General features: G+C 43.4%; 1 long non-coding RNA gene across 1 annotated transcript in view; it reads left to right on the forward strand.

The window, feature by feature from the left end:
• The window catches only part of LOC132541390 (uncharacterized), a 153,733-nt gene that overhangs the window by 97,689 nt on the left and 42,896 nt on the right, over positions 1–13,148 (forward strand). The window lies entirely within an intron of this gene.

Below are 13,148 nucleotides of genomic sequence, written 5' to 3' on the forward strand. Positions count from 1 at the left end.
AACTAACACTTAACAATCAAGAAAAGATTAGTAACAGTGCCAAAATGTGGAAGCTCAACAGTACACTTCTTAACAACTTCTGGGTCAAAGAGGAAATCAAGGAAGAAATCAAAATGTTTCGAGAGTTCAATGAAAATGACGACACAAGCTATCAAAATATTTGGGACACAGCTAAAGCAGTCCTAAGAGGGAAGTTCATAGCTATACAAGCACACATTAGGAAACAAGAAAAGGCACAAATAAACAGCCTGATTGCACATCTTAAAGACCTAGAAGAAGAACAACAAAGGAACCCTAAAGCAACCAGAAGGACAGAAATTACTAAAGTTAGGGCAGAAATAAATAACATTGAGAATAGGAAAACCATACAAAAGATCAATGAAAGTAAATGTTGGTTCTTCGAAAGAGTAAACAAAATTGACAAACATTTAGCCAGACTCACAAAACAAAAAAGGGAGAAGACCCAAATAAATCGGATAGTAAATGAAAGAGGAGATATCACAACAGACACTGCAGAAATTCAACATATCATGCGAGGCTTCTATGAACAACTATATGCCACCAAGTTAGAGAACCTGGAAGAAATGAATGATTTCCTAGATACCTACCAACTTCCAAAACTAAGTAAAGAGGAAGTGGACAACATGAACAGTCCCATCACAGCTAATGAAATTGAAACAGTTATCAAAAATCTTCCCAAAAATAAAAGTCCTGGACCAGATGGTTTTACAAATGAATTCTACAAAACTTTCAAAGAAGAACTAATACCTCTACTTTTAAAAGTCTTCCAGAAGATTGAAGACACTGGAATACTCCCTGCCAGCTTCTATGAAGCCAACATCACCCTGATACCAAAAGCAGACAGGGACACAACCAAAAAAGAAAACTACAGACCAATATCTCTGATGAACATAGATGCGAAAATATTGAACAAAATTCTAGCCAACCGGATACAGCAGTATATCAAAAAGATTGTTCATCATGACCAAGTGGGGTTTATCCCAGGCATGCAAGGTTGGTATAATATACGTAAATCAATCAATGTGATCCACCACATCAACAAAAGTAAGACCAAAAACCACATGGTCATATCAATAGATGCAGAGAAAGCCTTTGACAAAATACAACATCCCTTTATGATCAAAACACTACAAAAAATAGGAATAGATGGAAAATTCCTGAAGATAGTGGAGTCTATATATAGCAAACCTACAGCCAACATCATACTCAATGGTGAAAAACTGGAAGCATTTCCCCTCAGATCAGGTACTAGACAGGGCTGCCCACTATCACCATTACTATTCAACATAGTGTTGGAAGTTCTTGCCATAGCAATCAGGCAGGAGCAAGGAATTAAAGGAATACAGATTGGAAGAGAAGAAGTCAAACTCTCCTTATTTGCAGATGACATGATAGTATACATGGAAAAACCTAAGGAATCTAGCAAGAAGCTTTTGGAAATCATCAGGCAATACAGTAATGTGTCAGGCTATAAAATTAACATTCAAAAGTCAGTGGCATTCCTCTATGCAAACACTAAGTTAGAAGAAATTGAAATCCAGAAATCAGTTCCTTTTTCTATAGCAACAAAAACAATAAAATATCTAGGAATAAACCTAATCAAAGAAGTGAAAGAATTGTATACTGAAAATTATGAGTCACTACTCAAAGAAATTGAAAAAGACACAAAGAAGTGGAAAGATATTCCATGCTCATGGGTTGGAAGAATTAACATCATCAAAATGAATATATTACCCAGAGCCATCTACAAATTTAATGCTATCCCCATCAAGATCCCAAGCACATTTTTTAGGAGAATAAAACAAATGCTACAAATGTTTATCTGGAACCAGAAAAGACCTAGAATTGCCAAAACAATCTTGAGAAAAAAGAACAGAACCGGAGGCATCACACTGCCAGATCTCAAACTGTATTATAGGGCCATTGTCATCAAAACTGCTTGGTACTGGAACATGAACAGACACACTGACCAGTGGAATAGAATTGAGACCCCAGAAATGAGGCCCCACACCTATGGACATCTAATCTTTGACAAAGGGGCCCAGACTATTACATGGGGAAAGCAGAGTCTCTTCAACAAATGGTGTTGGAAACAATGGGTTGAAACATGCAGAAGAATGCTGGGATAGCCTGAGGGTACTTCTTCCCGAGCCGGTGCTCTCTGGGTTGGAGAGAACTCAACTGGAGCTGATCTAGGCTGCTGTGTGGGAGAGGGATCAGGAACGCGTGCTGCACCAACTTCCGCAGGAGATACACTCTGGAACTCTCGGAGCCGGAAAGCAATTTCCAAGTGTCTTTAATCAGAAGAGCAGCTGTTTTTATACTCTCCAAGTAGGGTGGAAACAGGATGTGATATAGAGAGGGTGGAGAGAAAAGTGACTGGTGAAAATCAGAGTGTGACAAGGAGGGGGCGGAACAGGCGAGAATCCTATAACTGAACCACCAATGCCCTGGAGTGCTTTATGTAAAAGTGATTTATGTAAATAGACCAAACCTTTGGATCAGTAAATCCCTATATAGGCATATGGATAAGAAGAAGCCAGGGGGAGATGGCAACTACCCAACATCTCCCCCTTTCTTTTTAACTTTTTGCCATAGTATCAGGAGTGTGGGGCACTTTGTGAGGCAGAGAGACTGATAAGAGGCACACCTTTTTTTGGGGTTCTACTGTCCCTCCTTGCTCAACCTCTCTGTGGAGAGAGAGACTAACAGGATTGACACACCCCTCAGGCTCAAGCCCTTCCAAGTTCAACCATATCCTCACAATTCCCCAACATCTTCCTCTTACTTAATGGCCATATATAACTGGGTCAATGTCTGTAAAAGGCTTCATCTCTGTCAGGGGAATAGCAGTGTAGGGGTGAACGGAAACCTGTTGGGAAGAAAGCAGAATGATAGTGTGTAAGTGTCTTTAAAAAGAACTAGCACAAGACGGAGGGATAAGTAAGAGTAGCAAGAGACAGAGTGAGCCTGATGGGTGGAGGAGTGGGGGCCTGATAAGCCGAGGGGCTAGAGGGGTGATCTGGCATTGCAAAATCCCGAGTCAGCCTGCTACAGTCATTCTTCAAGAAGTCCAGGAGTATAAAAGGAGTGTCCAGCAAGTTCTATAGAAGCATCAGTCCAATGTCAACGGCCAGGAAATAAATGCCACACGTCTATCTTGATGGAGGAGGACGGCCACCGGAACTTTTCTTCTCTGTAGAGAGTGACCTGGAACTGCCAAAACATGATGGGCGAAACAGAAGCAGGAAGAGCAGACACCGATGGTTGAGAGAAAGGCAGTAGGAAAGTCTTGTCCTTCGGAGTCTGTGAATCAGGTTCTCCAGATCGTGTCAGGTCACATCATGGGTTTCTGGGGATGGCTGTAATTGTGGGTGATGTCAGAGGTCAGGGGTCCAAGATGGATTTCTGGGGATTCTATATGAGCAGATGCTTCTTTATGCGAAGGCTTGTCATAGCTGTAGTCAATTACTTATGAAAAAACTTTGTAACAAATTAGAAGTTTACTACAATTGATAACTCAATGATTATAACTGGTTTAGGTATCTTTATAATTTTGTGTAAAGGTCATCTTACGTGACCTCATGTAGCAGTCTTTATATAGCAAAGTTTTCATACCGAGTTTAAGTTACATATATTGATTCTTGACTATTTTTACATTGGGTTTTTAAGCAAACTCAGGTTACTAGAGTTAACACATTTTAGTGACAATTTTTTTTTTGGTACATTTACAATATCAGATTGATGCCAAATTTGTTGTGGATTAATTTCCACAAGATAGCTTACAGGACATTTTTGGGGGCCCTCCAAAAATGTCCTGTATAGAGAATCTGTATTTTAACTTAGGAGATGAAGAATTGTCACATTTAATATTTAGAGTTTTACCTTAAACACTCAGTTACTTAAATGAATTGATTTTACCTCTTCTCGTAAAAATGTAACTTCGAAGTTACAATTTAACTGTTAAGTTAATGTTTACCAAACTTGAAACAAGCATATTAAACATATAGTTTATAACACACAGGAGGAGAAAAACTTGTAAATAAGATATATCATTTCAAATGTGAATTTAGAACTACTGTCATAGTTGAACCATCTTTACTCACACAGTTTAAGACTAAACATTTCATATTGGTATCAAGACTTAAAAAAGAAATCAAAAGGGGGAATGAATAATTTATGGACTGTTTCTGGACGTCTCCAGAAACCATGGCTGCGTCCAGCCGTTTGATATAAAGTCAGTTAACTTTCAGAGTACTCTGAACACAATGGGTCATACAAAAATTTTGGTCACTCAACTCACTCAATTTTTTTTTTCACTCACTCACTCACAAAACACAACTGGCCAGTCATAGCATAAGACATTCATTCGGGGGGGGGGGGAGAGTTCTGTGAATCAGATTTTTTTTTTTTGATTCTGCCATGCTGTATTATGGATCCTGGGGTGCATCCTGTAGCCAGTCCTCTTGCAGCCAGTCTTCTTGCAGTGTTTCTTGTTCTTCAGGGATATCAGCACCATCATGTGGGTATTGCCGGACATGGCGGGCAGGAACCCAAACAGGCTTGGAGTAATTTTGTGGAAAAATACATGCGAAACCCCTCCCCATAGACAACAGGGGGTCAGGTCCTTTCCAAATTTTATCAAGTGGGTCTTTCCATTTGACTTTAATAGCTGGGAGGGTGGGTGGTGTTTGCCAATGAAGAATTATAGGAGGTTGGTCGGAGTTTTTGTAAATATTAAAGAGATTTAATGTAGTTAAGGCTTTTGCCAGCTGGATATTAGGGGGGTACATTTCCCCTTTTTCTTTATTTAATTGAGCCTTAAGAGTTTGATGGGCCCTCTCAACAATGTCTTGTCCCTGTGGATTATACGGAATGCCTGTAGTATGAGTAATGTTCCAGAGGGAACAAAAATCTTTAAATTGTTTGCTGGTAAAAGCAGGTCCATTATCCGTTTTAAGTTGAAGAGGTAAGCCCATTACAGCAAAACAGGAGAGCATATGGCTTATAAGCTTTTTTGAGTTTTCTCCAGTCTGAGCTGTAGCCCACATAAACTTAGAGAAGGTATCAATTGAGACGAACACATATTTTTGTTTGCCAAAGTTAGGTATGTGGGTAACATCAATTTGCCAAAGAGCGTTGGCTTTTAAACCTCGAGGATTAACCCCCAGAGTCTGAATAGCAGGTGTTTTGATTAGACCTGCACAGGAGGAACATGTAGCAAGAATACGTTTTAACTGTGGCAGAGGAATATCAGGAAATCGAGCTCGAAGACCTTTAAGATTAACATGGGTTAGGGAATGAAAGTCAGCAGGATTAGAGACAGAGGCTAGGAGAATTCCTGTGGAGGCAAGGCGATCAGCTGCAGCATTCCCTTCGGACAGGGGACCAGGAAGAGGGCTGTGGGAACGTAGGTGCTGAACATACAGTGGATGGGTTCGAGAACAGAGCATAGATGCAATTTGAATTAAAAGAGGAGAAAGTGGGTTGTCATCAATTCTTACATAAGATCGAGCAAGCCATGGAAGTAAGTTAACAGTATACACACTGTCAGAAAAAAGGTTGAAGGATTCTGGTACAGCTTTTAATGCAAGGAAAACAGCATAAAGTTCTTTGTACTGAGGGGAATTATCAGGAAGTTCAGTAAAGAGAGGTTTGGGGTATTGCTGGTCTGGATAATATATAAGGGCAGCAGCTCCCTTTTTTCCACCATCAGTGAACACTGTAGGAGCAGAGGGGATGGGATCTCGAGAGAAAAGTTTAGGTACTAGTAGAGGCAACAGAGGTAAAGAAGCTATCAAATTATTAGAGGGAAAATGATTATCTAATTGTCCTGGAAAACCCATTAAACTTATGGCAAAACGAGAATGGTGGCGTATGAGCCATTCTGTATCAGTGAGAGAAAAGGGAAGAATGATTGAATCTGGTTCCCTTCCTAAGACCTGAACCGATCTGTTTCTTCCTTGGCGAACCATAAATGCTAAGGCATCAATCTCGGTAAGGAGTCTTGGAGCTCCGCCTACTGGCGTATGAAGCCATTCGAGAACGCCATGTTTCTGCCACAATGCCCCCACTACCGTGGGGGTGGAGTTAAAGATTAGAAGATTTACTGGAGAGGAGGGGGAGAATCGAACGAGGTGCATGTCCTGGAGAGCCTGGTTAACTTTTTCCAGAGCCAAGGATGCTTCGGGGGTTAACATACGCTTTGAGGAGGGCTGTTTGTTTCCTTTTAACAGATCGAACAGTGGTTGCAGGCAGCTTGTAGGCAGATAAAGATACTGCCTAAGCCAATTCAAATTTCCAAGAAACCTTTGTAAAGAAGCAAGAGTGAGATTAGAAGGAAAAGTAACACAAGGTTTTAAAGGACGAATCTGCGTTAGGGAAATCTCTGAGCCTAAGAAAGATATTGGAGGGATTAGCTGTATCTTCTCAGGAGCTACATTAAGTCCACTTCTCTTTAAGGCAGGGATTAGAAAATCACGTAGGGCGGAGAGATCTGTATCTAATTCTCCCCATATTAACACGTCATCCATATAATGAAAAACCTTAAGGCCCTTATGAATATATGGGAAAAGGGCAGATTTAACAACCTCTTGACAAATAGTAGGACTATTAGCCATGCCCTGGGGCAGTACCACCCATTCAAATCTATCGGCAGGGCTGGCATTATTAATAGAAGGAACAGAGAAAGCAAAACGTTTACAATCTTGTGGGTGTAAGGGAATAGAGAAAAAACAATCCTGTATATCAATAGCTATGATTGGAATTCCTGTGGGAATTGCGGAAGCAAGAGGCAAACCCCTTTGGGGGGAGCCCCAAACCTGCATGGTTTTATTAACTGCACGAAGATCTTGGAGGAGGCGCCATTTTCCTGAGCGCTTTTTAATTACAAAGACTGGAGTATTCCATGGGCTCCGAGAATGACGAATGTGTCCCAACGATAACTGCTCTTGGACGAGTTTTTTTAAAATTTCTAGCTTCTCCCTAGGCAAAGGCCACTGTTCCACCCAGACAGGCTCATTAGAAAGCCAATCTAAGCGGGGAGTTCTGTTACGAACAGTGGCAGTTAGTATTGGGGGTGCTGGTTGGGTCTAGCAGTCTCACAGGAGTGAGTGTGGTGTCCTGCAGAGGTGTCTGAGGATATCACTACATCTAAAGATTCCAGCAAGTCTCTTCCCAATAAATTGGTGCTTATATCAGCTATTAAAGGCTGAAAGCGTCCGGTAGTCCCTTCTGGATCTTCCCACACAAGGGAATCTCGTGTGCGGAATGCCTGAGTCAATCCTCCAACACCATGTAAGCGTGGTCCTGGGAGGAGTTCCCAACTCTGGGGAACCTCTGCTTGTCTTAATATTGTCTTATCTGCTCCCGTGTCAATCAAACACTTAAAAGGAATATTACCAATCTTTACTGTCATAGTTGGGTGACCCCTTTCTAAAACAGGGGTGGTCCATAAAATCTCAGGCTCTGAATTCGAGCTGTTCTCTTGCTCCAGCCGGTTATTTCTATGCTGGAAGTTCCCACATACCACGGGTTCCTCCTTCTGCTCACCCTCTGTTATTGTTACTTGGCGTGGTGGGTATAGCGATGGATTGGGTCCCAAGCTGGGCTTCTGTTTGTGGAAGAAGGGCACAGCACCAAGCGGGCGACCTGCTTCCTTCCCTCTTGGGGGCGGGGCTAAGGGAAGCCCCATACCTAGTTTAAATCCCTGTTTACATTTGGCAGAGGCGTGCCGTTCCTATGGAACCTTGACCAACAATCTCTCCTCCAGTGAAATCCTTTCTGGCATCTGGGACAAGGCATTCGTGGTCTCTGATTCCCTGTCTGGAGGCGGGGTTGCCCTGATTGGAGGCGGGGTTGCCCTGATTGGAGGTGGGGTCGCCCTGACTGGAGGCGGGGTCGCGGTCTATTTTCTGGACATTGGTTACGCCAATGCCCTTGGTGACCGCACTGAAAGCAAGCTCCTTTTTGCTTATGTAAGGTAGCTGCATAGGCCTGTAACATAGGTCCTTGAAAAGAGCTTGATCTGAGATCCTGTGTAGCTAGAATCCAAGTATCTGGGTGTTCATTTTTAAGAGTGATACAGGCCTGTCGAAAATGCGGAAGCATTCCATCCCAGACTATGGATCGCAGTAGGAGAAAACGAGCGTCAGGATTATAAATCTTCCTTTCCAAACTCGACTGGACCCTGGCAATGAATTTAGCGAGGGATTCATCAGGTTCTTGTTGCAGGGAGAGAATGGGGGCTGAGGCTGCTCCCATGGGTGGTGTTAATCGCTCCCATGCTTTTAATGCACACAGGCGTACTTGATCAAAATACCCCGCTGGAAACTTGGCTTCCGCCTGTTGAATCCCTGTTTCTAATTGGCCTGTTCCAAACAATGCATCAAAATTACCCTCTGGCTGATTTTGAATATTTTTCCGCGATTGTTGTAAACATTCATCGCGAAAGAATGCCTCCCATTGCAGGAAGAGGGGGCCTGGGAGCGTAGCACGAGTCACGTCTCTCCAATCTTGAGGGGTATTAAGGTTCTGAAGCAGGCCTTGTAAAATGGACCTGGTCCATGGGGCATGAACACCGTCATCTTTGATAGCCTGGCGTAGTTCCTTCAGGTCTGTGGCGGAATATGGATACCAGGCCTGAGGTTTTTGTCTATTGGGGGCAACATTGACTGGAAATGTGTGGACTTCCTCTGATAAGTGTGTAGCGGTAGGAGGAGTCACTGAAGTGGAAGCTTCTGGACAAGTGGCCGAAGAAGTGGTTTTGGAGGCTACAGGAGAATTCGGACATGTGTCTATCAAAACAGGGTGGGGTGAAGAAGCAGCCGTGGAGGCAGCAGGAGGTTCCGGACACGTTTCTGCCAAAGTGGGGGTGGCCGAAGAAGTGGCTGTGGAGTCCAAAGGAGAATTCGGACACGTGTCTGCCAAAATAGGGGCCTCAGGGCAAGATGCAGAGGAATTAGGGTGGGTCAAGATCACGACAGGCCTTTGCTTCTTCTTGTTTTTAAGGTGCTGGTTAAGTTTTATGATTACTTCCTTTATCTCTTGGACCTCAGCCTCTAGTTTCTTAAGCCTTTTGAGAGGTTGCCCTATATATCCCTTAAAAGCTGCTATGATGATCAACAGGATATAAGGTGAAGCCCCGAGAAAAATGTCCCAGATATATAAAAATTGTATACTGGAAAAAGAATGCAGGATTTGGAAAAGATTTTCCATGGTGGAAAGATCTCCGGAAAACAATAAAAAAGAAAAAAAAATCACAGTGCCTTAACACAATATTGCAGATACCCAAAAGGTGTGTACTTATCTAAGATGTCTTCTTGTAAATCTGCTGCTTACGGGTCCCTGTTCCGGGCGCCAGATGCTGGGATAGCCTGAGGGTACTTCTTCCCGAGCCGGTGCTCTCTGGGTTGGAGAGAACTCAACTGGAGCTGATCTAGGCTGCTGTGTGGGAGAGGGATCAGGAACGCGTGCTGCACCAACTTCCGCAGGAGATACACTCTGGAACTCTCGGAGCCGGAAAGCAATTTCCAAGTGTCTTTAATCAGAAGAGCAGCTGTTTTTATACTCTCCAAGTAGGGTGGAAACAGGATGTGATATAGAGAGGGTGGAGAGAAAAGTGACTGGTGAAAATCAGAGTGTGACAAGGAGGGGGCGGAACAGGCGAGAATCCTATAACTGAACCACCAATGCCCTGGAGTGCTTTATGTAAAAGTGATTTATGTAAATAGACCAAACCTTTGGATCAGTAAATCCCTATATAGGCATATGGATAAGAAGAAGCCAGGGGGAGATGGCAACTACCCAACAGAAGAATGAAGCTGAATCACTGTATTTCACCAAATACAAAAGTAAATTCCAAGTGGATCAAGGACTTGGATGTTAGACCAGAAACTATCAGATACTTAGAGGAAAATATTGGAAGAACTTTTTTCCGCATAAATTTTAAAGACATTTTCAATGAAACGAATCCAATTACAAGGAAGACTAAGGTAAGTATAAACCTATGGGACTACATCAAATTAAAAAGCTTCTTCACAGCAAAAGAAACCACTACCCAAATCAAGAGACCCCTCACAGAATGGGAGAAGATCTTTACATGCCATACATCAGATAAGAGTTTAATAACCAACATATATAAGGAGCTTACCAGACTCAACAACAAGACAACAAATAACCCCATCCAAAAGTGGGGGGAGGAATTGGACAGAATATTCACCACAGAAGAGATCCAAAAGGCCGAGAAACACATGAAAAAATGCTCCAAGTCTCTGATTGTCAGAGAAATGCAAATCAAGACAACAATGAGATATCACTTCACTCCTGTGAGAATGTCACACATCAGAAAAGGTAACAGCAGCAAATGCTGGAGAGGATGTGGGGTCAAAGGAACCCTCCTGCACTGCTGGTGGGAATGTCAATTGGTCCAACCTCTGTGGAGAACAGTCTGGAGAACTCTCAGAAGGCTAGAAATGGACCTACCCTATGACCCTGCAATTCCCCTCCTGGGGATATATCCTAAGGAACCCAACACATCCATCCAAAAAGATCTGTGTACACATATGTTCTTGGCAGCACAATTTGTAATAGCCAAAACCTGGAAGCAACCCAGGTGTCCAACAACAGATGAGTGGCTGAGCAAGTTGTGGTATATATACACAATGGAATACTACTCAGCTGTAAAAAATGGTGACTTCACCGTTTTCAGCCAATCTTGGATGGACCTTGAAAAAATCATGTTGAGTGAAATAAGTCAGAAACAGAAGGATGAATATGGGATGATCTCACTCTCAGGCTGAAGTTGAAAAACAAAATTAGAAAAGAAAACACAAGTCGAACCTGAAATGGAATTGGAGTATTACACCAAAGTAAAAGACTCTGGGGTGGGTGGGTGGGTGGGGAGAATACAGGTCCATGAAAAATGATGAATGAAATAGTGGGGGTTGTATTGCTAAATGGGAATCTGGGAAATGTTATGCATGTAAAAAAAAAAAAAAAGAAGTAGAAACGCAAAGCAGAAATTGACTGAGTTTGGAGTATGGCACCAAAGTAAGAAAGCAGAAGTATACTAGAGTTTGCAGTGAGTACCTCCCTAATACTACCTTTCCACTTTTCCAAGCTTTGGGTCCATGATTGCTCAACAATTTGTTTGGCTTTGTATGTTAACTCTCTCTTCAGTCACCAGGTTCCAGGTGTCATCAGGATGCCGGCCAGACTTCCCTGGATTGAAGACACCACCAATGTGTCCTGGAGCTCAGCTTCCCCAGAGACCCATCCTACTAGGGAAAGAGAGAGGCAGACTGGGAGTATGGACCGACCAGTCAACGCCCATGTTCAGCGAGGAAGCAATTACAGAAGCCAGACCTTCTACCTTCTGCAACCCTCAATGACCCTGGGTCCATGCTCCCAGAGGGATAGAGAATGGGAAAGCTGTCGGGGGAGGGGGTGGGATATGGAGATTGGGCGGTGGGAAAATAAATAAATTAATTAATTAATTAAAAAAAAAAAAATTTGGCAAAGTAAAACAGCTTATGAAGCAAGCATTTAGTAAGCCAAAACACCTGCCCAGATGAGTAATTTGTGCAGGGAGAAAGAGTAAGGGTGCACACACAAGGCTTATTTTCCTGTCCTTCCAGGCACTTTCCAGATGCCTATCTTCAGCTACGCCCCTCCAACTCAGCTGGTCTATACATGAGGCCTCATTCAGTGGCCTCTCCAGGTCCCTCCTACTAGAATGTGACCAGGCCTCAGCAGAACTAAGCCTCAGAGAGAATGGAGACTGGTGGACACAGGCAGCAGCTCTCTTCCAAGAGGCAAGTGCTGCCTAATGCTACAGTTCTCACCCAACTACAGATTGGCACTCCTCCCACCACCTGTCCTGTCACACACATGGCTCAGGTTCAAGTCCTGGCACCACAGAGGAGTGCCATAGCACTTGAGCAGGTCTGCTGCTGTGTTGTCTCTACCTCTTCCTTTGTCTCTGTGTCTCTCTATCTGAATTTAAAAAGGAAGAGGAGGAGGAATCTTCAGAGGAGAGGCAGCTCCCCAGACCCACCCACCTATATGTGGGTTCTGCTCACCCCTCTTCTCAACCCCATACCATTCAGACATCCCATTTCCCTCCCAGTGCTCTCCTGACTCCCAGACCTTCTTCTCTAGTCACCCACTTGCCTAATGGTGCTTCCTGCACTCCTCCCTGGGGATAAAGTCTAGTTCTGAAACCATACTATACTCCTCAGCCCTCAGAACCTGCATGATCTACATACATTGTTAGTCCCGCACCTCCACCTCTGCAGGATCTCTGGCCTAGTCACACCATTCCCTCCCCTTCTGGGTGCTCCAGCAGCTAACCAACCAGTCCACCCATCATCTCCACATTGTTCCCACATCCACCCACCACAGCAGCCACAGTGATTGTCCTTGACAGGAGTCTCCAGTTATGTCACCCCTCTGCTTCAAATCCTTTAAGGCTTCTTATCCACCCTGTCCCTGAAAAAAGTCCTTCAGGCAGACTCTGAGATTGTGCTCCTACCCCCTCCTCCGTGAGCCTCTTCTATTTCTTACACTCCAGTGCTAATAATTTGCTCAAAATTCTTTTGGCCTTTTCTCATTTCTCCATTCTTGTTTTCACAAGTGCTGATTTCTAGTTCTTTGCATGGCTATCAGACTCCTGGTCCTTCAGCACTCAAGTCCTAACCACCAATTCTGGAAGCCTTCTGTAACCTCATCCTCACCTGTCCCTCTCATTCTCCATGCTCTCCCAACACCCTGTGCTCCTCTAGCCCACAGCAGTTGATTACTAACTAGCCTGTATCTTCATTTGACTTTGGGGACCTTGAGGAGAGGCACTGGGCTATGTCTGTGCATTGTCAGCATATTTTAGTTAGTCAGTGTTTGACATAATGCTATGGATGGATGGATGGATGGATCGATGGATTGATGGATGGACGGATGACTGAATGGGTGATTGAATGAATGGTTGGATGGATAGATGAACAGATTAAATTTTCTCAGTAAGGCATTAAATTTCCAAGAATAAAAATCAAATTTCTCTGAAATGTTGACTCTTACAAGATCTTCCTTCCTGTCTTGTTCACCAAGGAGTCTCAGGGGGCACAGAAGGTCTG

The sequence above is a fragment of the Erinaceus europaeus genome, chromosome 11 (genome assembly GCF_950295315.1).
Source record: "Erinaceus europaeus chromosome 11, mEriEur2.1, whole genome shotgun sequence".
NCBI classification, from domain to species: domain Eukaryota; kingdom Metazoa; phylum Chordata; class Mammalia; order Eulipotyphla; family Erinaceidae; genus Erinaceus; species Erinaceus europaeus.